This window comes from Sturnira hondurensis, unplaced genomic scaffold (assembly GCF_014824575.4).
Source record: "Sturnira hondurensis isolate 20B ecotype Veracruz unplaced genomic scaffold, ASM1482457v3 Scaffold0008948, whole genome shotgun sequence".
Lineage (NCBI taxonomy): Eukaryota > Metazoa > Chordata > Mammalia > Chiroptera > Phyllostomidae > Sturnira > Sturnira hondurensis.
Genome location: NW_028081579.1, coordinates 2,959,383 through 2,986,006, shown reverse-complemented (window position 1 = coordinate 2,986,006; position 26,624 = coordinate 2,959,383). Strand labels below are relative to the sequence as shown.

The window sequence follows — 26,624 nt, the reverse complement described above, 5'->3', positions numbered from 1 at the left end:
CTGGTGGTTCCCCCAAGGAAGGGGACTCAGTTTGAGCTACAATAATCACAAGTGCTCAGTTTTCAGCAGCTTTCCTAGCACCCTGCGGCCCACACTCTCCACTCTGCACAGTTGCACTAGGCTGGCATCAGTATACCACCTCACTTTGCACCCTTTTGATCAATCTGCAAGGTACACTGAGTGGAGGCAAATTGCACCCACAATCCTCCCTCCTTGTTGGCAGAGCAGTTGTGTTTGTGAGGTCCCTGCCCAATGCCTCAGCTCCACTTTTGAAAAAAGTCCCTGTGGGCACCATAGCTGCTCAGAGCCACCTCCTGGCTTTCCACACACTTTAACTCTGCCAAGTCAAGAATCTATCTCAGTTATGGCCAATCATGGCCCACGTCTTCTCCCAGTGCCAGGTGCTGCCAGGATCCCCCCACCCCACTCTCTGGCACTATCCTGGCCAGCAACTGGCACCCCAGCTTAGGTGCGTGGCCTGCCATGCACATGTGTGCTGCCTCTTCCTCTCGCCCCCCCGTGTGTCCCCTGCACAACCTTACACATCCAAGTCTCTCCTACAGCAGGTCTGCCATTTCCCCGCCCTATCAGCCACCCAGCTCTCCTCTAATGTTGTCCCCATGGCGGTTGCGAAGCCATTCCCGGGGACTTTCCCATCTGCCTTTAAAACCTCCTTACTGCCCATTTCAGAGCATTATTTGCTCACTTTGGTTTCCAAACTTCATATCAGCTAAGATTCTGAGGACTGTTCACTTTGTTTTTCAGAAGACCAGCTAAGTGTCCCAGTTGGATATACAAGTGAGTGGGCTCAGCTCCCAGCTGATTTGCCACCAGCTTCTCCTCAAAATAACCTAAAATTGCCATTTCTGAAGACCAAAATCATTGAATATCAGCAATATTATATGGTTCAATTTATATTATTTCCAATTAAATGCACAAAATACAAAAACTGGTTCATACATTGTTTTTACTTCTTAGGCTGAACTATTAAAAGCTGTCAATCATGATATCTAACTGGCAGATTTAAAGTGATAAATTGGGGAGACTTGCTGCTTATGTGATTACATATGCAAAAGTAAAGTTTCTCATATTTGATGACATTTTTATTAGAATTATTGTCTTAAATGTTCACCAAGAAATAGTTTTCAGAAATTTGTCCTACTTAGGTAAAGATTTTGAGCAATGTATCAATCTTTTACTAATTAAATATGTCTTGAGTGCAATACAGCATCACTTAACAATATTGAGAACTTATTATATATAAGCACTAAAATCAAAATCTCAGAACTCAGAAAACATTTCCCTCATTTTCCAGTGAAGAAACTGACTCTTCCAAGATCACACAATGAATTAATAGTATAGCTGGAATTCAATTCCAGAATTCTCTTTTCTAATAGCAATGGGATTGTGTATTTAAACATCAAACACAGGCCAAAGGACATTCGGTTACATAGAAACCGGATAAAATAATTAAGTGCTTCTTCAAATTAACTTTATTTATTCATATATAAGTAGGGAATGTTTTAAGGTTAAAAAGATTATCCAAACTATTAAACCCCGAAACACACTTTGAACCGCATCTGTGTTCACTCATTGAGAGCTTACTAAATGTCAGCACTTTCCTATGTGCTGGCAATGTGACAGTCAATATCCCTCTTGGAGCATATTAATGTAGTGAAAGAGATCCCACTAGCTTGCCATGTAAGTAAAATTTTTCCTTCCTAAGTTATTTCAGGAAGTACAATAATACTCCCAGGTCAAGATTTAAAGTCAGCCTTTCACATTGTGCACCTTAATCTCTGAGTCTTGTCCTGAGGAGGTGGATGCATGTTTGTGACCTCAGTAAACCCTCAGTCTCCCAAGACTTCTATGGATTCATTCGGAAGCCTCCCAGACATCCTTCCCAATACCCTGTCAGAAAATTGCTACCTCTTTTTTAACATCTCTGGACAAGAAGAAAGAGATATAGATATAGACATAGACATAGACATAGACATAGATAGGTTTTTTTGCATAAAAAAGCAAGGCCCGATATCACAAGTAATCTAGTCCTACATCTCTAGAATAGTTGAGGAGATAGAGCCTAAGTATAAGAACATTGTGGAGCTGAGAATCAGCCCATGTCCATCCAGAAGCAACAAATACCCAATGTGCTAGGAACTCTGATTATGGGATATATCTCATCTGTAGCCAAATTTGACCATAGCCAATACTGTAATGCTGGGAGGTTTGGCACTGGCGGGGAGGGGGGGGAGTGATAAAATGTTGACCTACTAATTCAGTTTCCCTACTAATTCAGACTCAATCTATCACATTACTCTATTATTAATGTAATATGTAATATCCTGATATTAGAAAAATGCTGAAGTATCAAGCTTATATTTTTAAACTATTGATTTATTTAGCTGATCTTTGTTGACAACTACATAGTTAAATCATTGATTTATCACTTTGCAGAGTGGCTGAAAACTAAATCTTCAGGAACCTCAAAATACTCATTGAACTTAAGTACCTGACAATTTCTTCAATGTCTCTTTGGAATAAAGTTTTTGTGTTGGGCCATTGGATCAGCTATTGTTCAAGACCAAAATAATAATGGCTTACACAAGATAGAAATTTATTCCCCCCTCATATAACCCACTTATAAGCCAGAGATAAGGCTCCATCCAGCAGAGTGGAAGAAAGGTAGGAATGACAAAGAAAACCCTGAAAATTACACAAATCTCATTGATCAGAACTTGGCCATGAGGGCTATACCTAGGTTGCAGTAAGTAGTATTTTGCTAGATGATAGTACATGTTTAAAAAGTTATGGAATAAGGGGATAATATACTGAGAAACAATCAGCAGTGCCTGCCACAGTTGGGGAAAAGTTTAGGAATGAACTTTTTAAATATTCCTACCCACATTTAGGAATATTTTTAAATGATAGTATCTGATCATGTTGAAAGATCTTGTTCTCCTCAAGTCTAAAGTTTGCCTTCGCCATGTCTAACTAGAAAATGCAATATAATCCCATGGTACCCAATGTACTATGAATGGAAACACATTTTGGAAATACCGTTCACTGAAAGATGCATAGCTACTGTGGGCCAAGAGATTTTCTGTAGGTGTCTAATCATACTGTCTGCACACATATAGACACAAATGTAGAATTTGGCATACTTGGAGGCCATCCATGGAATAGGTTTACAACTGTAAGTCTACTTTTGGCCCATCCTGTAGAAGAGATTGTAATTCTTTCACTCTTCGAAAGATCTATCACTGTATATTATTCTTATGTAAAGGTATTAGAAGTATTTTTTACAATGCTGTTTGCAAGTGAAAGACTCTTAAGCACTTTAAAGTCTGTGACTCTGAGCATCACTGCTGTAAGGTCTCAGTGGATTATAACTTACAATACCAAGGCATCATGTTATTATTTAGAACAGATATTAGTTTCTGGTTCATTCGATAATTCCACCACTTAACAGGATATTTCTATATTCCAAAGGTCTTTATGGGGCATGTGAACAAAATAATTACTTGGAAAACTTTTAAAAATATTTTCCTGTGATAGACTAGGAAAAACACACAGATCAGTTATGCAGGGGTGGGCAAAACCAGGTTTTCAGTTGTTCATATAGAAAATAACACAACAATTAATAATAATACAAAAATTAACTATATTTTTGCTACTCACAACTATAAACTTACCTTTTCCCACCCCCGTATGACAGAGTTCTATTATTCGGTATAAACTGGAACCTAGGAGTTATGGCCGCTGAGTAATCAACATGCAGAAATCCATGCAGTTTACTCCTAGGAGCTTCTTAGACCTTTGCTTAGAACTAATTTTATACACAATTCTTAAAAGTTTGGTAGGGTGGATATCTAATATATTGGTCTATAAGGGAACCAATCTGCTTGGCAATGACAAATATAGCCCAGCCCTGTCAGAAAACCAGCAGGCGCGAGACAGCACACAGGAGCCAGGCCCACAGATGGGCTTTCCTGTGGGAAACCAGGCTTGCATTGTACCTAGGCTGCTGTGAGGCTTGCTTTTTCTAAAACTCCCTCACCCTGAATTGAAGCAGTAAATGTTCGCTGCATATCTTTAAAATAACTTCCTAAAGTCTGTGCTAATTCTGCCAAGGACAGAGTGTAACCAGACCAATCACTCTTATAGTTCCCTTACATTTGCAACATTTTTTCTTGGTAATCTGTAAGAAGTAATCAGCAACTTCCTTTCCTTAGTTATCTGTAAAAGGTAATCACCTAAAGCAAGCTAGAGCATAATGAATGAGAACCTTCTTTGATGTATGCTGTTAGAAAGCAATAAAGGCCTGTCCAGGCAAGAGTTCGGGCACTCTCTCACTCAGAGAGTGGCCGTGCTGTCCCCTTTTTTCCACAGAATTTCTGTAGTCCATGTGAATTTGTTCGTTGTTTGTTTGCCTCCACAACATACAGACCCCACTGGATGGAGTCTGCATCATCAGTCCGCAGCAGATTAGACAGAACAAATTAAAAGAGAATAGGAGCCCTGGCCAGGTTTCTCAGTTTGTTAGAGTGTCGTCCCTGAAAAGTTGTGGGTTTGAGTCCCAGGCGGGGAACATACTTAGGTTTCAGATCCTTCATTGGGGTATATATGGGGAGTAACTAATTGATATTTCTCTCTCTCATCCATATTTCTCTCCCCTTCTCTCTCTCCGAGATTAATAAACGTGTCCTAGGGTGAGGATTCAAAAAAAAAAGGAGAGAATAGGGGATGGAAACTTGTCTTGAGGTGATGAACACACAATACAGTGCACAGGTCACATGTTGCAGAATTGTACACTTGAAACCTGTGTAATTTTGTTAACCAGTGTCACCCCAATAAAGCCAATAAAAATAAAAAAGGTAATAGAGGAGTGAAACTAAAAAATTTTCTAGAAAAGTGAAGAGCAACCTTCAACCTCCAGGACATATTCAGCCTACACAGAAAAATTGTAATAATTACAATAATTATTGAATGCTTACCTATAGCGCACACTGGCTAAGCATTTTGTAACTATTTCACAAATCCCATGTGACATAGGTATTCTTATCTTCATCTTACAAATGAACACACTCTGGCACAGAGGCCTGAAGTCACATTGAGTATTTGACTGAGGTATTATTTGAATCTAAGTATGTGTCATTTAAGAAGCCTTTTTTTGAGTCACTAACTGTTGTTATTGTGGTCTAATTTTAATTTCAGCTTTTGTACCCATACAGAAAAGGAACAAGATGTAAAATTATTCAGAGTAAAAAGCTTGTGGCATTCTTGACTTTGATAAACAATGAATTAACCAACAATCAGGATCAGGATACATATATCTGAAGTTAGAAAAATACTAACTTTACTGTCATAAATTATATAAGTATAAATGGTGTGAGTTTTCCATTTATTAATTTAGAGTTTCTCAACAACAGCAACATTGATATTTTTGGACAGATAATTTGTTGTGAGAAACTGTCCTTTGCAATGCAGGATGTTTAGCAGCATCCGTAGCCTCTACCCACTATCTTCCAGTAGTAACAATCAAAAAATCATCTGGATACTGCCAAATATCCCCATGGGGAAAAATTGTCCTTAGTTAAGAATCCTTGATTAAGTAAAAAGCTAAAATATTAATGAAGTCTATTTTAACTTTCTAGAATCATAGAATGACAGACATGGAAGAGACTTTAATTAGTTCCTTATATGACAGGTGAGGAGACTGAAATAATATGAGGTTGAGACCCTCACCTATATTCCCAAGCTACTTAGGAGAAGAGTTGGGTGGAAAAGCCAGACATTTCCTGAAAATATATGCAAAACGCATAAATACAAACTATAGTGTGGTGATGGCCAGAGGGAAGAGGTGATGGGGCTGGGTGGAGGCAAGCAAAGGTGGGTGCGGAAATGGGGACATCTGTAACAGTGTCTGCATAAAAATAAAGAAAAAAAGTTCTAATCACAAGAAAAGAAACATAATCTAGACATTGATGTCTGAGACATTTTCTGTAAAATGAACAGAGTATTGTGGACACAGTACCCAGAGTGATTCTTTTAAAGCATATTTCAGATATTTCTCACCTGATCCAAGACATCTAGTGGCTTCCTGTCATTCTTAGAATGGAATCCAAAGTCCTAGGCATAGCCCAAATGATCTTACAGAATTTGGCTTCTGGCCACCTCCCACACTTATTTCCTAATACTCCTTTCATCCTGCTCTTGTTACGCCAATTTTCTTGGCTTTCCTTTGAACACTCTTAAGCATACTCCCATCTTTGCATTCCAGGAATGTTCTGTTCCTAGACATTTCCATGACTTGTTTCTTCACTTCCTTCAGGCATCTATCTGAACATGTATTATTCTAACAGGCAGGTTCCATCTGTCTAAAACTGCACTTCTAAAACTTTTCACTCTTTATGTAGCCTGATTTCTCTTTATTATAGTTTTCAACATTTAGATAGAGTCCATATTGTTTATTCTTAGTCTTTTCCTCCTTTTGAATGCAAAGTCCACACAGAACTGAGTGAAATACTGCCTGGAACATAGTAGGCAAGTAATAAACATTAATTTGATAAATAGATCACAGTCACCTCAGAAAAGCAGTTTATACCCTTTTAGTAATCACTCTTTATTTACCCTTCTTCCATCCTCTGGCAATATGATTTGACTTGATTTGCTTATTCTGAATATTTTATATGTTCATCTGCAGCTATAAATTTTCACTTTAGCACTGCTTTTGCTGCAGCATATAACTTTTGGTATGTTGTATAGGAGACCGTCCTGAATGACATGGGCCCAGCTCCAACTCAGAGATGCACAGGACCCACATCCATGGATAGGTTCTCCTGTGGGGAATTAGATCTGCATTGTACCTAGACTGCTATGAGACTTGCTTTTGCTAAAACTCCCTCACCCTGAATTGAGACAGAAAACATTTACTGCATATCTTTAACGTAACTTCCTAAAATCCATGCTAAACCTTCCAAGGACAAGTGTAACCAGTTCAACCACTTTTCCCTTTGCATTTGAAAATATCCTTCTTCTGTGATGGATTAGCCTCATGCTCTCCTTTGTTTTCTGTAAACTTGACCACCTAAAGCAAACCTGTGCATAGTAAATGAGGACCGTCATTTAATGTGCTCAGAAAAACAATAAAAACTTGTCAAGGCAAGGGTGGAGGCTTTTTCTCCTCTTGAAAGAGAAGCTGCGCTGTCCCTTTTCCTCCACAGGACTTGGTGGTCCATGTGGATTTGTTGCATCTCATTCATAATGCCACAGACCCCGTGAGCCAGGGTCCACATCAGCTGGTGCCCAGGAGCAAGGACCCAGGGCTACAAGTCATCGTTGGTCAACACACCAACTTGGTTGGAGTGCATGCATGAGCCCAGGTAAGGGCCAACGACATCGAGTGCTTTTCATTTAAGTCATAGGGTGTGTTAGATTTCAGAGGAAAAGGGTTTTCTTTCTAGGTCACCCTCTCTTGTGACCGTGTTGCAACTATACCTTCTTTAGTAAGGTAGGAACCTTGCTCTCTCCCCCAAGTATTCACTGCAACCTCGCGGGTACAGGTCGAGCAGTTAAAAGCCACAAGGGCACTCCCTGCTAGAAGTCAACTGTGACAGAATTAGCTAGGATGTGGACTGGGTTACAACACCAGGTTTCCCTCCAGCTGCAAGCAAAAGTCCATGCAACGAGAGGCATACTGTAAAAACACTCACAAGCCCATCCCTGTGGCACAATCCCCAACTAGGTCTAGGCTTGGGAGAAAGAGCAAAGATTTTGCCTTTAATCAGCTTTAAACACACCAACTAGTTACAAGAAAATTTAGAAGCATCTCAGCAAATTTTTTTGTTTTAAGCTGCCTCTTGTGGTCCTTTCGATTTTGCCTTTTCCCTCCATCCATCTGTATAAGGAAAAGCAGATAGTGAATGAGTGTTTTGGTTTCAACCGGACTCCAAAGATCTCTTTCCAGAAGAATTTAGTGTTAGTCACAAGTTTCGTATAAGAGCTTTTGACATTTGCCAAGCCCTGAATACAAAAGGCACTTCCTCCCCTCTGCCAGAGAAATTGGGTGTTCCCACGTGAGTCGGAACCTTGCGAAGGTGTCTGGGATCTATTCCCGAGATATGCAGGGGCCTTATAGGGACCTTCAACACTGCTTAATCTAACTTCTGGCTCATCCTGGAAGCACCATATAAAGGTTGGTCACCTAGCACTATGAGCCCCCCTCACAGTCCTAAACTCTTGGGGAGAACCTGAAACCTATAAGTGGGGAGAGGGTACTCAGAAAGTCTGGTCCCCCTCTCCCTGACTATCTTTCACTAACAGCACATTATATCCCTCAATAGCTAACTAGTTAGGGTTCAGCACAGACAGCAGAATCTGAAAAGACAACTGAAAGTAAAAAGGAGCCTTCTAATAGTATGAACGGGCTCTGGTTCATCTAAAGAGCAGGAAGTTTATCTGCGGGCGTTACAGAAGCTCTTCAGGGGAATGGGTTGCAAGGTGAAGGACCGGCATCTCCTTCAGTTTTTACAAACTATAAAGGAATATTACTCTGCTTTTCCTGATGAGAGAACCTTAGACATAAAGATTTGGGAAGATGCAAGCGATAGGTTAAGAACTTTACAGGATGTTGGTGTTTCTATTCGAACTCAGAACTTAGTAACTTGGGAGCTAGTCAGGACTGCTCTCCTGCCCATATATATGGGCTAGGAGACTGGACCTAGTCAAAAAAGGAGGATAAAGAGTCTAGTTCAGAGGAGGAAGTTGTATGTGATGAAGTGGAAGAACCAGCTATGAAGCTTCTGCCTACAGCAGCACGGGAGGACCTGCTTCCTAGCCGTCACTCCTTACTTCAAGCCTGGTAGAGTCCTTCCTCACAGGATGACTCACCACCAAGAGAGCCAGAAAATTTAGACAGATATCCTGTTAGGGCCAGGCGACAGTGCCTTCAGCAGGCAGTAGAGGCTGGGGATTTAGATGCCCTTTCAGCCTTCCCCATTATAGTCAGGGGTCAAAGAAATGTCCATGAACCCCTTCCTCTTTCCCTTTACAAGGCTCTAAAAGGGAGCATTACAGAAAATAGACTTCAGTCTCCTTATACTAATGGGTTATTTCAAGCCATCACTGACAGCTATAGAATGGCCCCTTGCGACTGGATTTCTCTGGCCAGGACAGTCTTAACCCCAACTCAGTTCACAGTCTGGCATTCAGAGTACTCTCAGCAAGCCGGCCACCAAGCAGCTGAGGATGCACAAACAAATAGTCCTGTCACTCTCCCTATGCTGCTTGGGACTGGTGACTTTGCCACCACTATAGCTCAAGCCAGGCTTGATCCTCATGCTTTCAGTCAAAGTGTTCAAATTTCTCTCAGAGCCATGAAGGCTGTGCCTGATTCTTAGGCCAGGGAAATTTCTTCCTTTACCAATATCTATTAGGGTGCTTTGGAGGCATATATTGACTTTATTGATCACCTCCAAGAACCTATTGAAAGGCAAATAAATAATGAGAGAGCAGCCAGGTCTCTTTTATGGCAACTAGTTTATGAAAATGCTAACAAAGACTGCAGGACCATTATAGGTCCCCTGGGAACTACCACCAAAGATATTAGTGAGTTTATCAAGGCTTGCCAAGATGTCAGCACAGAGCAGCATAAGGCTTCTCTCTTAGCTGCTGCAATTAAGGAAGATACCAGATGTCACAACTGTGGAAAGCCCAGTCACCTGTGCAAGGACTGTTCGTCCACAACAGAAAGAGGAAAGGGTAATTACAAGCTTTGCCTAAAGGATTATCTGAGCTGTGGCAAGGACAGACTTTGGGCAATGGAATGCAGCTCTGAATTTGACAAAAACAGCCAACCTATTCAGGGAAACTTTCCGACAGGGCGCCTGCTCCAGCGTCCCCAGTCCCATTGGAGCTTTCAGAACTGCAATCAACATCAAGGAATGCAGGGAAATGCACAGTTTCTGACCTTCGTGCAGCCACCCACAGAAGCGCAGGGCTGGACTTGGTCACCACCAACGAGCTCATCCTGAAGGAACAGGATCAAGTAATTATAGCTCCCACTGGTGTCTGGGGACCTTTACTCCCAGGAATGGTCAGTTTAATATTGGGGAGATCCAGTATTACTACCAAAGGCACTTTTGTTCAGCCAGGGGTCATTGACTCAGATTATCAAGGGGAAATTTAAATCATGCTTAAAGCTTCTGGTTATCATATTATTCCTGTCCAAATTCATATTTGCCCAGCTGCTCCTACTCCCCTACGTGATCTCAAAGACTCAGAATACAGTGAGGGGGGAGGGGGACTTCGGTAATACAATCAATCAGTTTTTTGGACAGAATCAATTAAATTAAATAAACCAATCTTACAAATAAAGATAAAGGATAAGACCTTTTAAGGCCTCATAGATTTGAGAGCTCTGTTATCTCAAATCAGTTCTGGCCTCGGGAATGGCTTCTAACAGACAGCAGAATGCCTGTAACAGGTGTTGGAGGAGTTTCTCAACCACAGGTCAGTGTATGGTCTCTTACATGTTATGGACCAGAAAGACAGGTAGAGAGAATTCAGCCATACATCCTGACTATGCCCCTTAATATTGGGGGCCATGATCTCCTCAGTCAGTGGGAGATGCAAATCTCTCTGCTGCATTTTCCCTAGTGGCTACTGCTCTTATAACTCCTCTACTGCTTACCTAGCTCTCCAATACACTGGTATGGTTTGATCAGTGGCCACTGAAAGGAGAGTGACTTGAACAGACCTGCCTTTTAGTTAAACAACAATTAGAAGCAGGTCATATTGAACCCTGTAACAGCCCTTGGACTACACCTATTTTTGTTGTACCAAAGAAATCTGGTAAATGGAGGTTTATTCATGATCTAAGAAAAATCCATGAATCCCTTCAACCGATGGGCCCCCTGCAGCCGGGAGGCCCCAATCCAGCTTGCATTCCAAAGGACTGGCCACTTTTAGTTATTGACCTAAAGGATTGTTTCTTTACAATCCCTTTAGCAGAAAAGCATCAGGAGCGTTTTGCATTTTCCCTCCCAGTCATTAACAATTCTCAGCCTTTACAGAGGTTTCAATGGAGAGTTTTGTCTCAGGGAATGCTTAGCAGCCTAACTATCTGCCAGCATTTCATTCACACAGCCACTCAGCCAGTAAGAGATCAGTTTACTAATTCAATTATCTATCACTATATGGATGACATCCTGATCGCAGCTCCTTCACAAGATATTTTAGCAAAAACTGCTTCCTTTCTTAAAAATTCTGTAGCCTCTGCTGGGCTAGTAATTGCTCCAGAAAAAATCCAGCATCCAGAAAATGGAACTATTTAGAAATATTGGAAATATTTAGAAATATTGGAAATATTTAGGCTATATTCTTTTTTTTTTAAGATTATTTATTTATTTATTTATCTTCAGAGGGGAAGGAGAGAGGGAGAGAAACATCAATGTACGGTTGCCTTTCGTGCGTTCCCTGCTGGGAGTTGGCCTGCAGGGAACCAGCCTGCAACCCAGGCATGTGCCCTGACTGGGAATCGAACCGTGATCGTCTGGTTCACAGGCCTGTGCTCAATCCACTGAGCTATACCAGCCAGGGCCTATATTCTTTTTAATAGGACAATTTGGCCTCAAGTCCTTCAAATTAATCCGCCCAAGGATTCGACTCTTAATCACCTCCAACAACTTCTGGGAGCAATCAACTGGGTGCGACCCAGACTTGGAATACCTATCCAACAATTAATTCATTTATTTAATGCCCATATGGGGGACCTGGATCTTAATTCCCCCAGAAAACTGTCCTCAGAGGCTCTACAAGAATTAACTATAATAAATCAACATTTTAAACTGTGAGAACTAACTAGAATTAATTCACAGTTTCCTGTTCAGCTTTTCTGTTTCCCAAATGTAGGTACTCTACCAGGTCTTATAGGACAGCCGTCACCTCACTTAGCAATGATAGTGTAGCTTTTTCTGTCTCATCAACCACAACGCACTATTACCACCTACATAAACTGCATTGTGCCATCTTATTACAAAAGGACATGAGTGAACACAGCAGTTATTTGGATACGATCCTGCCTTCATTCACATCCCCTTAACTCAAGTCTACTTACAACAATTGGCAGCTCAATCTTTAGAATTTCAATGTGCCATAGCTGACTTTGTAGGAGGACTAGAAATTAATCTGCCCTCAGATAAATTGCTTGAAAACATTCCATTCCTTCAAATAAGGCTAGCAGAAAAAGTCAGCTCAACGCCAATAAATGGGGCCAGAACTGTTTCTTGACAGTCCAGAAAAACCGGACGGGCTGCTATTGCTTGGCAAGAGGGCAAAGACTGGAGAAATTTTGTATCCTCAGGACATTCTTGTACTCAAAGGGCTGAGCTTTTCCCTGCAATCATGGCCCTGCGGCAATGGCCCCAAGAACCTCTGAATATAGTCTGTGACTCAGGATGTACGGTTTATACTACTCTGGATCTAGATCAGGCATTAATTAAGACTTCTATTGACCCCAATCTACTTAACCTATTTTTGACCCTGCAGTCCCTCCTTGACAAACGAGAACACCCCCTCTTCATCACTCATACTCAGTCCCATTCAGGCTTGCCTGGCCCCCTGGTGGATAGTAAAAATAAGGCAGATGCCTTAGTCAGTGTCCTTATTGTGTTCTAGGAAGCCGCAGCTCCTCATCAGTTTTTTCATCAAAATAGCCAGGCACTCCGAAAAAAATGTAGTATTACCCACTCCCAAGCTAAGCAAATTATTAAAGAATGTCCTGATTGCCAAGCCCTTAGCAAGGCACCCCCATCCACAGTAGTTAATCCTCGAGGATTAAATTCTCAAATAGTTTGGCAAACAGATGTCACTCACTGGGCTCCCTTTGGAAAATTCAAATACATTCATATTTCTATTGATACTTACTCTGGTGCCCTACATGCATCTGCCTTGAAAGGGGAATCTGATAAAAATATATAAGCCCATTGACTTGAAGCCTTTAGTCATTTAGGATGTCCTCAGCAAATTAAAACTGATAACGGCCCTGGATACCCTCCTTTTCTTCAGCATTGGAATATCTAACATAAAACAAGAATACCTTACAGTCCAACCAGTCAGGCCATTATAGAACAGGCTCATCATACTTTTAAAAATCTTCTTAATAAAAAAGGAGGAGCTATGAGTCTTTCTCCCCAAATTTGATTATGTCAGCCATGTTTACATACAATATTCTAAGTTGTGATGAATCATTTTGTACTCCAATTGAGAAACACATTCAGAAAAAAGTGCCAAAGTCATCTTACCCTCAGGTTTTATATAGAGATCCACTGGGAGATGGCTCTTGGCAGGGCCCTAGCAGGCCAGATGGCCCAGCTGACCTTGGACAACCAGAAGAAAAACAGACACCCGCACCATCACTCATAAGCCTGGGTCCACCAACGCAGGAGAATAGGGCCTGCCCCAAAGACAGGGGCCAAGGCTCAAGCACCTCCCACAGAAGGCATTAATCACTCAGTGCCTCACAATGTTCCCTTTAGGCATGTCCCCACCACATGGGGGGACATCAATGCTCTTAATACTAGAGCAAAGGTCTTACCAAACAAAAAGTGTTCCACACCCTCCACAATAATCTACAATGATTGAACCCTAAAAACTGGTTCAATGGACTGAATTTATTATGCATTTGGGTCATGACAGGCCTTGGATGCCTCCTTGTTTTAATCCTTGTTTGTGCTTTATGATATATATGGAGGTTGTTTTGTTAAGATTGCATTCAGGAACAGCAAATAGGTTTCACAGGCTTAACTGCTACAATTGCATTCACAAACAAAAAAGGGGGAGATTAGATGTTGGAAACCACCCTGCCTGCTTTCAGAAACTGTAACCCTCCCCCCCCCCATGGCTAAGGCTGAGTGAGAGACCTTGGGACCCTAAGCCACTGTGGGGACGAAGCTTATCTCCCTGGCACGAGCCCTGCCTCTGCCCACTTTACTTCACCCTGCCTGCCCCTCAGTGTATGATCAATTAGCCAATGACCGATAAGATTCCTCAAGGGAGGGACAACCTAAGAGGCATGATCATGAGGAGGCCCTAAGGGAAGGACTTGGGGGGCTATAGAAAAATGGGGTGATGGACCCTCACCCCTCAGCTTTGACATAGCCTGAGTCCTCTTTTTGCCTACAAGAAGTCTCCTGATCTCTTGGCTCCCTTACTTCCTCTGCTTGACCTAAGACTGAGACAATGCAGGAAGTGGGTGTGGCCCTGTGCTGGAAAGGGTAGGTTCCCTGGGGCAATCAGGCTTAAGAAAGAATGCATAAAATCCTGTGAAACCTGCTTTACTCAATTTAAATGATAAGGGTCCAAGCCTGAAATGAGTTTGTTTCCCCAAAGTTTTGTGGCCCTTTAGCTATTGAACCCTGACTCAAAATAGGCCCTCAAATTTCTTTGAATGTTATCTATTTGATCATTACTGCCTGACAATGATTGATGAGCTTAATTTGAGAATGTGGGCCTTCAGAACTGCTGGTTGCTTACTGATTATAATAATGCTCTGTGTACTTTGATGCATTTGCAAATTATTTTCCCAGGGTTGTGTGAGAGTCCAGCAAGCATTGTGGGATCTATAGTGGTCCTAACTAAAAACAAGGGGGAAAATATAGGAGACCGTTCTGCATGGCATGGGCTCAGCTCCCACTCGGAGATGCACAGGACCCAAATCCACGGATAGGTTCTCCTGTGAAGAATTAGACCTGCATTGTACCCAGACTGCTATGAAACTTGCTTTTGCTAAAAATCCCCCATCCTGAATTGAGGCAGAAAACATTTACTGTATATCTTTAAAGTAACTTCCTAAAATCCATGCTAAACCTTCCAAGGACAAGTGTAATCAGTTCAACCACTTTTCCCTTTGCATTTGCAAATATCTTTCTTCTGTGATGTGATTAGTGGCATCCTCTCCTCCGTTTTCTGTAAAAGGTAACCACCTAAAGCAAACCTGTGCATAATGAGGACCATTATGTAATATGCCCAGAAAAGCAATAAAAGCTTGTCAAGGCAAGGACTGAGGCTTTTTCTCCTCTTGAAAGAGAAGCTGTGCTGTGTCTTTTCCTCCACAGGTCTCAGTGAATTTGTCCATGTGAATTTATTGCATCTCATCCATAACACCTCGGACCCCACAAACTGGGGTCCACATCAATGTTGTATTTCCATTTTTATGTTCCTCAAGGTATTGTTATGGGTTGAATTGTTTCCCTCAAAAGATGTGTAAAAATCCTAACCCCCAGAACCTCAGAGTATGCACATATTTTGAAATACGCTGAATTATCAAGTAATCAAACTAAAATGAGGTCATTATGGTGACCCTAATCCAATATGAATATAACCTTATAAAAGAAGGAAATCTGGACACAGAGGCAGACATTCACAGAAGGAAGACTATATGAAGAGACATGCAAAATACCACTTGATTACTGTTTTCTATAATATGTTTCGAGATCAGGAATTGTGAGATCTTTGTTCTTATTTCTCAAGACTGCTTTGGGTCTTTGGGTTTTTTTTTTTTTTTGTATTTCCAAGAGCATTTTAGAATTTTTTTTCTAATCTGCAAAAAATGCTATTGGGGTTTCAATAAGGACTGCATTGAATCTATATATTGCATTGGGTAGCAGGGCCATTCTAACAATATCGTCTTTCAACAAGCACAGATGTCTTTCCATTTATTTGTTTCTTTTTAAATTTCTTTTCACAATGCTTCATAGTTTTCAATGTACAAGTATTTTACCTCCTCAGTTAAGTCTATTTCTAAATATCTTATTCTTTTCGATGTTATAGTAAATGCGATTGTTCATTATTAGTGTACTGAAATGTAATTGATTTGTGTGTGGTGATTTTGTATCCTGCTCTAATCTTTATTATTTACTCTCTTCCTATAACTTTAGGTTATTTTTAGTTCCTTGAGATGCAAAGACTATATGAAGAGACATGCAAAATACCACTTGATTACTGTTTTCTATAATATGTTTCGAGATCAGGAATTGTGAGATCTTTGTTCTTATTTCTCAAGACTGCTTTGGGTCTTTGGGTCTTTGGGGTTGACTTGAGATCCTTATTATCTTTAATATATGAATTTACCACTATAAAGTTTCCTCTTCATACTCCTTTTGCCACATACACCCCAGTTTTAATATGTTGTTTTTATTTTTATTTGTCTCCAGATATTTTCTAAATTCTTCTGTGATTTCCTCTTTGACCTACTGGTTGTTTTAAGAGTTAATGTCCATTTGTGTATTTTTCTGTTTTCCTTCTGCTATTTATTACTAGAATTATTTCATTGTAATCAGAGAAGATACTCTGAATTATTATCAATTCACTAGTATTATCAATCTTCTTAAATTTGGTAATACTAGTTTTGTGGCCTAACATGTTCAGAGAATATTCCATGTGTGCTTGAGAAGAGTATGTATTCTGCTATTGTTAGGTAAAATGGGCTTTAGGTCTATTAGGTCTAAGTGATCTATAGTTTTATTTAAGTCTTCTGTTTCTTTACTGATCCTCTGTCTTGTTATAGCCATAATTGAAACTTAAATATTGAAATCTACTCTTATCGTATTGTAGTCTGTTTCTCCCTTCAGTTCTGTTTCTCCCTTTAATATTCACTTCATAGATAAGGGTGGGCAAAAGTAGGTTTACAGTTGTTCATGTGGAAAAAGGACATGTAGGTTATGATTATTACAATTTGCCCTCTCATACTCACAACTGTAAACCTACTTTTGCTCACCCCTGTATTAGAGAGTACTGATGTAGGTGCATGTATATTCATATTTTTTTACATGTTACTGGTGAATTGATCCTTTTATTATATAATGCCCTTCTTTACCCCTTGAGACAGTTTCTGACATAGTATAACTACTCTGATTTCGTCAGGTTTTTGTTCACACGCATTATCCTTTCCCATCCTTTCACTGAGATCAAGTATTTCCTTAGATCTAAAGTGTCTTGTAGGCATCATACAGTTGGATCTTGTTTTCTCATCCATTCAGGCAATTAATGTATTTTAAATGGAGCATTTAATATTTACATTTAAAGTAACTACTGCCAGGAAAGGACTCGCTATTGCCATTTTGTTAAATGTGTTCTGTATGTCTTTTAGCACTTTCCCCCATCTTTACCTTTATTATCACAATTTTTTGTATTTTATTGATTTTTTTGTAGTGATAGGTTTTGATTCCCTTTTCATTTCCCATTGTGTGTATTGTATGTTGTTTTCCTTGTGGTTATCATTACAATTACACACACCAGCTTAAAATTATAATGAGCTATTTTAATCTGATAACATATATTCAATCACATATAAAAATTCTACTGTTACATATCTGACCCATCATTTGTTATTGATGACAGAAATTACTTATTTTTTGTTGCATATTCATTAACAGATTTATAATTACATTTTATTTTTAATTCATACATTTAAAAGTGATTTATACACCTACACTAAGGATTCTATATATGTCTATACTTTTCCTTTTACCACTGAGGTGTATATTTTCACATGGTTTTGTGGTGCTATTTATATCCTCTCACATCAACTTGAAGGGCTGAAATACCAGCACTTCTTATAGTGGTGCTGTACTACTTCAGCTTTTTTCCTCTGGGAACATCTCGATTTCTTCTTCATGACTGAAAGACAGTTTTGCAGCATATAATATTTTTGATTAAATTCCTTTTCCTTTAGCATTTTAAATACATTATTCCACTCCCTTGTAGCCTGCAAGGTTTCAGCTGATAACTTTACTGATTACCTCATAGAAGCTCCTTTGAACATGACAAGTTTGCATTTTTCCTGCTGCTTTCAAGGTTCTCTTCTTTTTCTGTTTTTGATAGTTTGGTATTGTGTCTCAGCGTAGGTCTCAACATTTATTTTAGGTGGAATATCTGAGTCTCCTAAATTTATCTGTCCATTTCTCTCCTGAAGTGTTGTGACTTTGAGATCATTATTTTTTCAAATAGATTCTCTGTCCCTTTTTATTTCTTCCTCTTCTGGGATTCCCAAAATGTATATGTTGTTCCACAAGAGGTGTCTCATAAGTCTTTTAGCTTAATTTTTCTCATTTTTTTTCCTTTTGCTCCTCTCTCTTGGAAATTCTGAAAGTCCCATTTTAGAGTTTGCTGATTCCTTCTTTTGGCTGGTCAAGTCTGATATTGAATTATCAGAGTAGCAAGAGACTTAATTTGTTCTTTTCAATGGGCCATTTTCCTTGTTTCTTTGAATGTCTTCTGCTAGGACTCCCACATCTGAAAAATCAGCCACCTCTCCCAGGTTTTGTACAAAGAGGATTTTCACCAACCATTCTGGCTAGAGATTCTGGAGGCCTTTTAGACCTTATTTGGAGATATGACCTCTTTGGGCTTGTGCATGTCATCTAATAATTGAACAGGTTTCCTACTTTGTACTTAGGGTCTCCCCTTGGCATCTACCTTCTGTACTGCAGCCTCTGTGACACTGCAGTAAACTGTGATAATTGACTTTCACCTAGTTCCAGTCTGTGGTACTGTAGACTCGGATGCACATTGATTGCCTTTGTTCTCAACAACTTCCAAACTAACCACTCTTTCATGTCAGAGCTTAGAGTCAGGTAAAATAGAAACCATTCCCTCAGACAATGCCCTAAAAAATCAGAACACGGGACATACATCCTACTCCTTTCTCTCCCCAGGGAGAAGCTGGGAGTTGATAGCTTCTTTCCAAATCATGTCATGATGTAGGGTGAGCCACCTGCAAGTGAGTGCTATAAATCTTCTTATAGGGCTTTGATGCAGTTGGTTTCACACTTGCCTTGAGTGCAGAAACACAAATGTAGATGGTCTCTATATTGTTAAATTTGTGTCTTCATGGGAGGTAGCAGGTCTGTAACTTCCTATTCCACCATCTTGCTGACGTCACTCCTTATTTGAATCCTTTTAAGTGAATTTGTATTTGTATTATGGTCTGTCCTGGTAAGTATTCCTTGCAGACCTAAATGCGTATTCTGCTGTTGACAGGTGATGTTCTATAAATGCCAATCAGGTAAGTAGGTTATTAAAGTTGTTCAAACCTTATATATCCTTACTGTCACAAAAGATATATGTCTGCTTATTCTATCAATTGTTGAGAGACGAGTTTGAAATCTGATTACAACTTTATATTATAGATTTCTCTCTGCAGTTCTAACACATTTTGCTTTGGGTATTTTGAAGCTCTGTTATTAGGTGCATCAGAAATGGAATGGTGGAAGATAGAGAAATGCATGTTGAGATCAGGAGAGAATTGAGTTCAGTTTTTAAAAAATTACATATGTGATAACCAAAAATGAATCATGAACATATATAGATTGAGAAGGAAGAAATAAAACTGTCTTTGTTCACAAAAAACATGATTGTCTACATAAAATTATTTTTTAAACATTAACAAAAAAACTTCCTCAGACTAATAAGTGACTATTTAAAAGTTGTAGGAGACAAGGTTAATATACAGAAGTCAATTGTTTTCCTATATACCAGCAAAGAATAATTTGAATCTGAAATTAATAGCACAATACCATTAACATCAGACTAAAAGTCAAACTTAGGTATAAACATTAACTAAATGTGAAGAAGATCTGTATGTGGACAATTATAAGACTATGATGCAAAATATCAAAGATGATGTAAATAAACAGAGACATTACATGAAGAGTTGACCCTTGAACAATATGAAGGTTGGGGCACCGACCACTGACACAGTAAAACATCTGCCTATAACTTAGGTGGCTCTCTGCATGTGCAGTTGGTTGAACCTACAGATACAAAGCTTGAGAATATGGAGGGCCACTATATATTTATTTTAAAAATCTACATATAAGTGTACCCATGCTGTTTAAACCCATGTTATTCAAAGGTCAAACATATTAAAAGAAGGCTAAATAGTGTCCAAGACACCAGTTCTTTCCAACGTTATCTGTAGATTCAATGCAATTCCAATCAAAATCCAAGCAAGTGTTTCTGTGGATCGTGATACACTGATCCTAAAGCTTATATGGAGAGGCAATAGCCAACACAACATTGAAGGAGAAAAACAAGGTCGAAGATTGACAGTACCCAGCTTTATGAATACTATAAAGCTATATAATCAGGACAGTGTGGTATTGGTGAAAAAAACAGATAAACAGGTCAACTAAACAGAACAGAAAACCCAGAAATAGACCCACACAAATCGAGTCAAGTGATCTTTAACCAAGGGGCAAAAGTAATTCGGTGGAGAAAGGATAGTCTTTTCATCGAAGGGTGCTAGGACAACTGGATATCCACAGGCAAAAAATAAATCTAGATACAGAATGTATTATACACCTTTCATAAATATTAACTCAAAATAGATCCTAGATCTAAGTGTAAAATCCAAAATTATTATGATTAATCTCCTAGAATATAACAAGAGGAAAGTCTAGGTGACACTGGGTTTGGTGATCTGTTTTTAAATACATCAGAAGTACAATCCATGAAAGAAAAATTTAGGAAGTTAGACTTCATTAAAATTAAAATTGTCTGCTCCGTTAAATATATGATTAAGAAAGTGAGAAGACTAGCTATAGGCCGGGAGACAATATTTTCAAAACTCATATCCAATAAATAATATGAATCTAAAGTATGCAAAGAAATCTTAAAACTTAGTAAGAACACAAGCAGCCCTGGCTGGTGTAGCTCAGTGGACTGAGCGTGGGCCTGCAAACCAAACGATCATGGTTCGATTCCCAGTCAGGGCACATGCCTGGGTTGTGGGCCAGTTCCCGGCAGGAGACGCACGAGAGGCAACCATACACTGACATTTCTCTCCCTCTCTCCTTCCCTTCCCCTCTAAAGATAAATAAATAAAATCTTAAAAAAAAACTTAGTAAGAACACAAGCAATTATAAGCCAAACAATAAAAAATGGGCAAAAGATCTGAACATATACCTCATCAATGAAGATATAAAGGTGTCAAATAAATAAGAAAAATGTTCAACATCATGTCATCAGGGAACTGCAAATTAAAATGACATCCCTTGAAATAAAAATAGAACTCTTGACTAATATACAAGATACTTCCAGCTACTTCTGTGCATTTGTATTCATTATTTCATTTCTAGAATTGACTGATGTGTTTGGCACATTTACAGAGGCTAATGATATTTATGGACTTTAGAGTATTCACCATCTCACCTTCTTTTCCTTCCTGTAACAAAAGACAGGTTCACTTTCTTTTCCTTCTCATCCTTATCCATATTTCTGCAAAAGCCCTACTTGTAGGGGGATTGAGGGCACAGACATCTTTGGTAACTAGCTTAAGAAGAGGAAAGAAAGCTCTTAACTGGTCTCTTTCACTTCTTGTAGACTGGCAACTGTTAGCAGGATGGAGAATAAGAAATGCGTATGTAAGTGAAGGTGGTAGTGAAAGGTGGGTGGGAACAAATTAGCCATTGTCATCTGAAAAGTTCAGGAAAAGAGCATTAAAACTTACCTCCGTTGGAGATAGAACTAGAGAGAAAAGGCTGAATGTCTGAATTCATTGAATAAAAGCGGCAGAAGGAAAAAAAAAAAAACATAACCAAAAGGAAAGAAAACTTGGATTTTCTCTTTACCCTGAAGACTTTCAGCACACAGATAATGAGTTTTAAAAACTAGGGTTAATAATGTACATTTATCCAAAGAAAAATAGTATAACCACTTTCTCTAAGTTTAACCTATAAATTCATTATTTGAATTGTGTTAATGTTGTGGTCACTCTTCCCAACTTATTTCGTTACTCCTTTGCTAGAAAAAGCAACTTTCCCTCTTTCTTTTACACATAATTTTAGTTGGTCCTAATCCTTTTCAGTAAGTCATTGCTCCTGACTGGAGTGCTCTTCCCACCTACTCTCACAAACTACATCACTCCTCTTTTTTGTTACATATATTTTTATGGTACTTTCTATCTATAATATTTTTCTTTTCTTTTTTAAAGATTTTATTTATTTATCTTTTAGATGGGAAGGGAAAGAGAGAAGGAGAGAAGTATCAGTGTATGGATGCCTCTCCTGAGTCCCCTACTGGGAACTGGCCTGCAACCCAGGCATGTGCCCCGACTGGGAATCGAACCGGGATCAAGTGGTTCACAGGCCCCCGCTCAAACCACTGAGCTACGCCAGCCAGGGCTTTTTCAAACCTTGACTGAATCAAAGGAAAAAATGCATTTCAAAGCTTAGTGTGTGATAAACCTCTTCAGAACAATGTCTATTAAGAGTTTTCGAATTTTGTAAACTATTTCGTTCCAATTAATGTCCATTTTTTCATGGCTTATTTATTCACTCCCTTTTTTTACACTTACTAAAGTGTAAGTTCCTTTCATTAACTTTTACTAACTTGAGAAACTGTCAACACTTCATATTACACCTATTGTCTGTAAAAGCTAATATTACTTATTATCCAACACCCAGAAGAGAACCCGGTACATTGTTATGTACTCAACAAATATTTGGTGTCTGAAGGAATTAACATGACATTTATAAAAATAATACTAATCTGTGGGAAAGAGCCACACTTGAATTACATACTAATAGCTAACTAATTACGACAGTCATTCCTTGTTTCAACACAGAGGCACACAAATTAAACTTTTTAATTCTAGAAGGGTCAACATTTTGTCTTAAAGGATCGATACATTGAAAACAAGCAACCAGGTCTCTTTCTAGCACTTAACTCAGAAAGATTACACTTCCAGCTTTTGGTTGAAACTTTCCTTGGTCAGGAGATAGGTACCACTTGTGCTGACCGAACTGGAGTCCGACTTGGCCCTTTTCATTCAACCACCAATTCCCGACAGGCCCCTCTCTCCCGTCCCTGGGGTCCCATCCTCTCTCTTTCTCACCTCAAACCACACACACATAAAACAGGAAACCACAACTCCGCCAGCTCCTGAGGAGATCAGGCGACACTAAAGCCACCAGACGCGTTTTTTAACCACGCAGTTTTCCTCTTTTAACCCGATGGGGTTTTGTCTAGACAATATTCTGCTCTCCCAGACTGCGTCAGTCGTCTCGGTACCCTCAGGCGTAGCAGCACTCCGCTAGAGCAGCCACAGAAGACTCTTAACACCGCCTTCTTTCTTCGAAATCCTGAAGACTTCCCAAGCCGGCGCCCTCTCCCAGAGACCCCGCCTCGCGGCCATGTGGGCCGGCATGCGCATGCTCTGTGCGCACCGCCTGCCCTAGCTTGGAACGCGTTCCGGCTCGGTTCCTCCGGGGCCCTCCCGCGCGGCGTGCGGGCTCCCTCCGCCTCCGCGCCCCGCCCGGTCGTTTGCAGGCGCGCGCACCTCCTCGCGCGAGTGACCTCAGGCCCGGGAGGATCCCAGCGAGCGGCGATTGGCTGACGCGGGGGCTGTGTGTGGACCCTGAGAAACTCTGGGCGAGCGCGGAGTCAGCTCCGGGGCGGTACTGGGCGCATCTCGGGTAAACGGGATTGCTTCGGAGCGTTGGACGACCGGAGAGGAGGGTGAGCTGAGAATAGCCCTGGAAACTCTGGCCGAAGCCTCCTCCGACCAGGTGACGGCGCAGAGCGGAATCTGCACAGGTGAAAGTTGGCCCAGGTACGGCCGGTAGTGATGGGGTTCTCTGGAAGGTCAGAGTACACAGGTTCTTTTTCTGGGTATGATTTCGGCATCTTTACCAGTTTCTCATTATGAGTTGAGCAGCTGAGCATTTTATTCAAGGGTATAGGTTTTTGTTTGTTTTCCCCTTAAGCGGCAGTGAGAGGGTCTGTTCTGGTTCAACCTAGGATTGACTCTGTGCCCTTGAGAGTCATTAAATCGTTTTGCACTTCAGTTCTCACACTTGTAACTTTCGGCAAAGAACGCGGTGCTTCTTTAAGGTACCTTGAGTCATTCTGCAGAGAGATACTGTTTGAACGTTTTTTGGTTTACGATGTCTCTTGGCCCAAATTTCTCTTCACTGGAAGGAAGGTGACACCACCCCGCCGTATTTGTGAAGTACTTAAAGCTCCATGGATGGAAGGAACTGGATAAACACAAGATAACACCATTATTAGGATGGTAGAAAGAAAAACTTTCCACAAGAACAGGCTTTTTGAAAAGCTCCTTTGAACATTTTATGCAGATTAAGTCCCTGTATTATTAGTAGACAAGGTAAACCAAAACAAAGGGAGGATTTCTTTTCTTCCCCAGATAATTTTAACAGACCATCACAAAGTGTTGGGTTTTCAAAGTTCCTCCTTGGGAACTAACGTGGAACTAGCTACATATTCATTTGGGTATCCTATGCAATAGTACATCAAGAAAATTAATTAAAACAAAAATGACTTCTGTATTAGATAACAGGAATTAAAGGTATCTTATTGGTGAGAGATTATGATGGCAAATCAGAAAAGTGGATGGGAGATGTACACAATTTTCCTTCAAAGGCAGAGTTTATAGAATTCTTTTTAGTGTGTTAATTTTTGAAGAGTAACAGACCTCCAGAAAAATCCATGAATCATAACTCCAGCTCACTGAATTTTGACAAATCATATACAGCACCTAGATCAAAAAAGAGTATTACTTGACTTAGTTGTGCCCCCTTCCCAAAGATAACTGTTACCTTCATTTTTAATGTCATTAGACCTTTATCTTTCACTTTTGCCCATGTTGTATTTTTGAGATTTATACAGGCTATGTAGCAGTAGTTTGTTCTTATTCTGTATGGTTTTTGGCTCTACCAATAGCCAAAGACTATTATAGCCAAATGTGCATTTTCTATGCACATTTTTGTAAGTATTTTAGGGAACATAGGTATACATTTCTGTTGGCCATATACCTAGTAGTTAAATGGCTACATTGTAGAATATGCAGTATGTATTTCTGGTATAACTGCCAAAAAGTTTTTCAAATTAGTTGTCAATTATCACTCCTTTCAGAAGAGTTTGAAAATTCTGGCTCCTCCAAATGCTTACAACACTTAGTATTATCTTAACTTATTTTAGCCATTTTGGGGGTCTTATAGTGATATCACATTGTGGGTTTTTCCTGATTTCCTTAATGACTAGTAATATTAGAAACCTTTTTACATATTTATTGGCCATTTGGATATCCTTAGTTGCTGGGGTCATCAAATTTTATGTACAGAACCAAATAGTAAATAGAGGCAGTTCTTGCTGTGTAGAGTTTCTGTTAAAGCAATACTGTGTGAAGTTAGGGCTGCCTGTATTTTAGGTTAGGGCTGCCTGTATTTTCTTCCTTCCGTTTCTCCTTTTCTTTCTCTCTGTCTCTCTCTCTGTCTCTCTCTCTCCCTCCCTCCCTCCTTTCCTTCTTCTTTCTTTCTCTTCTTCCTTCCCCCTCCCTTTCTCCCTTCCTCCCTTCCTCCCTTCCTTCTCCTTTCCCTCTCCCTTCCTCCCTTCCTCCCTTCCTCCCTTCCCTCTCCCTTCCTCCATTCCTTCCTTCCTTCCTTCCTTCCTTCCTTCCTTCCTTTTGACCTGCTTTCATTCTTTCTTTTCTTTTTTGCTTGTCTGCTTGCCTCCCTCCCTCCCTCCTTTCTTGTTTCATAGTTTTGTNTTTCTTCCTTCCGTTTCTCCTTTTCTTTCTCTCTCTCTCTCTCTGTCTCTCTCTCTCCCTCCCTCCCTCCTTTCCTTCTTTCTTTCTCTTCTTCCTTCCCCCTCCCTTCCTCCCTTCCTCCCTTCCTCCCTTCCTTCTCCTTTCCCTCTCCCTTCCTCCCTTCCCTCTCCCTTCCTCCGTTCCTTCCTTCCTTCCTTCCTTTTGACCTGCTTTCATTCTTTCTTTTCTTTTTTGCTTGTCTGCTTGCCTCCCTCCCTCCCTCCTTTCTTGTTTCATAGTTTTGTAACCCCTGCTATGTGGAAAAATGTCAGTTCAGAAATGACCCTTTAATCTTTTTGTTGGTGGTAAAATCATTACCTGAGGTGGGCTATATTGGAAAAGCATAAATACATAATAGTATTAAGTAATGTGTGCTCTAGTATTTTGAGGTTAAATTTTAAATCCTTAAAGACATTTTCTTGACACTTTTTGACACTTTTACCTCAAGACTAATTAGAGACCTGTTTGAGATTTCTCTTAACTATTCAAAAGAGAGGTAGGAAGTGAGGAAAGAAGGGGGACAAACGTCTTCTTTGATATTGCATAAAATCCTAGGGAAAGGGTAAATGTCCAGATATTTCTGCACAAACATTTAAAACATAAAAAAATCATAAAATACTTTTTTCACTACTTTGAGATGGGTGTTATCTTTTGAACTGTTTTATCTTGGTATGGCTTGATTGAAATTTGTATCTTGTGATTGCGTATATTCATAATATGGGAAGTAATAGCCAATGGCTTGGGCTCTGACACTAAACCGTGGTGCCCCTGCCCAGGATGGAGGATCCTTCGTCCTTAAATGTCCCATTAGGCTGTTCAGGTTATCTTCTCTTACTTTGGACTCCCTGCCTTTGACTCAGTACCAAAAGTATCAAAGATCTTTTGAAAGTATCAAAAACTTTCTTTGAATACTATTTCAGCCTGTGTTAACATATTAAGGTAACATTTTAGGTGGTTTATAGAAATGAATTTAGGTTTGTATTTGTATGTTTATATGCTAAAGTAATGAGAAGCT

At 39.9% G+C, this 26,624-nt stretch overlaps 1 protein-coding gene across 5 annotated transcripts in view; it reads left to right on the top strand.

The window, feature by feature from the left end:
* Positions 1 to 23,320: 23,320 nt before the first annotated feature.
* Positions 23,321 to 26,624, top strand: part of MIPOL1 (mirror-image polydactyly 1) — a 300,958-nt gene continuing 297,654 nt past the window's right edge. For 3 of the 5 annotated variants that reach the window (XM_037056427.1, XM_037056428.1, XM_037056424.1), the window contains exon 1: positions 23,321 to 23,598. The gene's annotated coding sequence lies outside the window, so the exon portion shown is untranslated. Of the gene's footprint in view, positions 23,599 to 26,050; positions 26,106 to 26,624 lie in introns of those variants that run through there. The other 2 variants (XM_037056425.1, XM_037056426.1) reach the window with 2 other exon arrangements.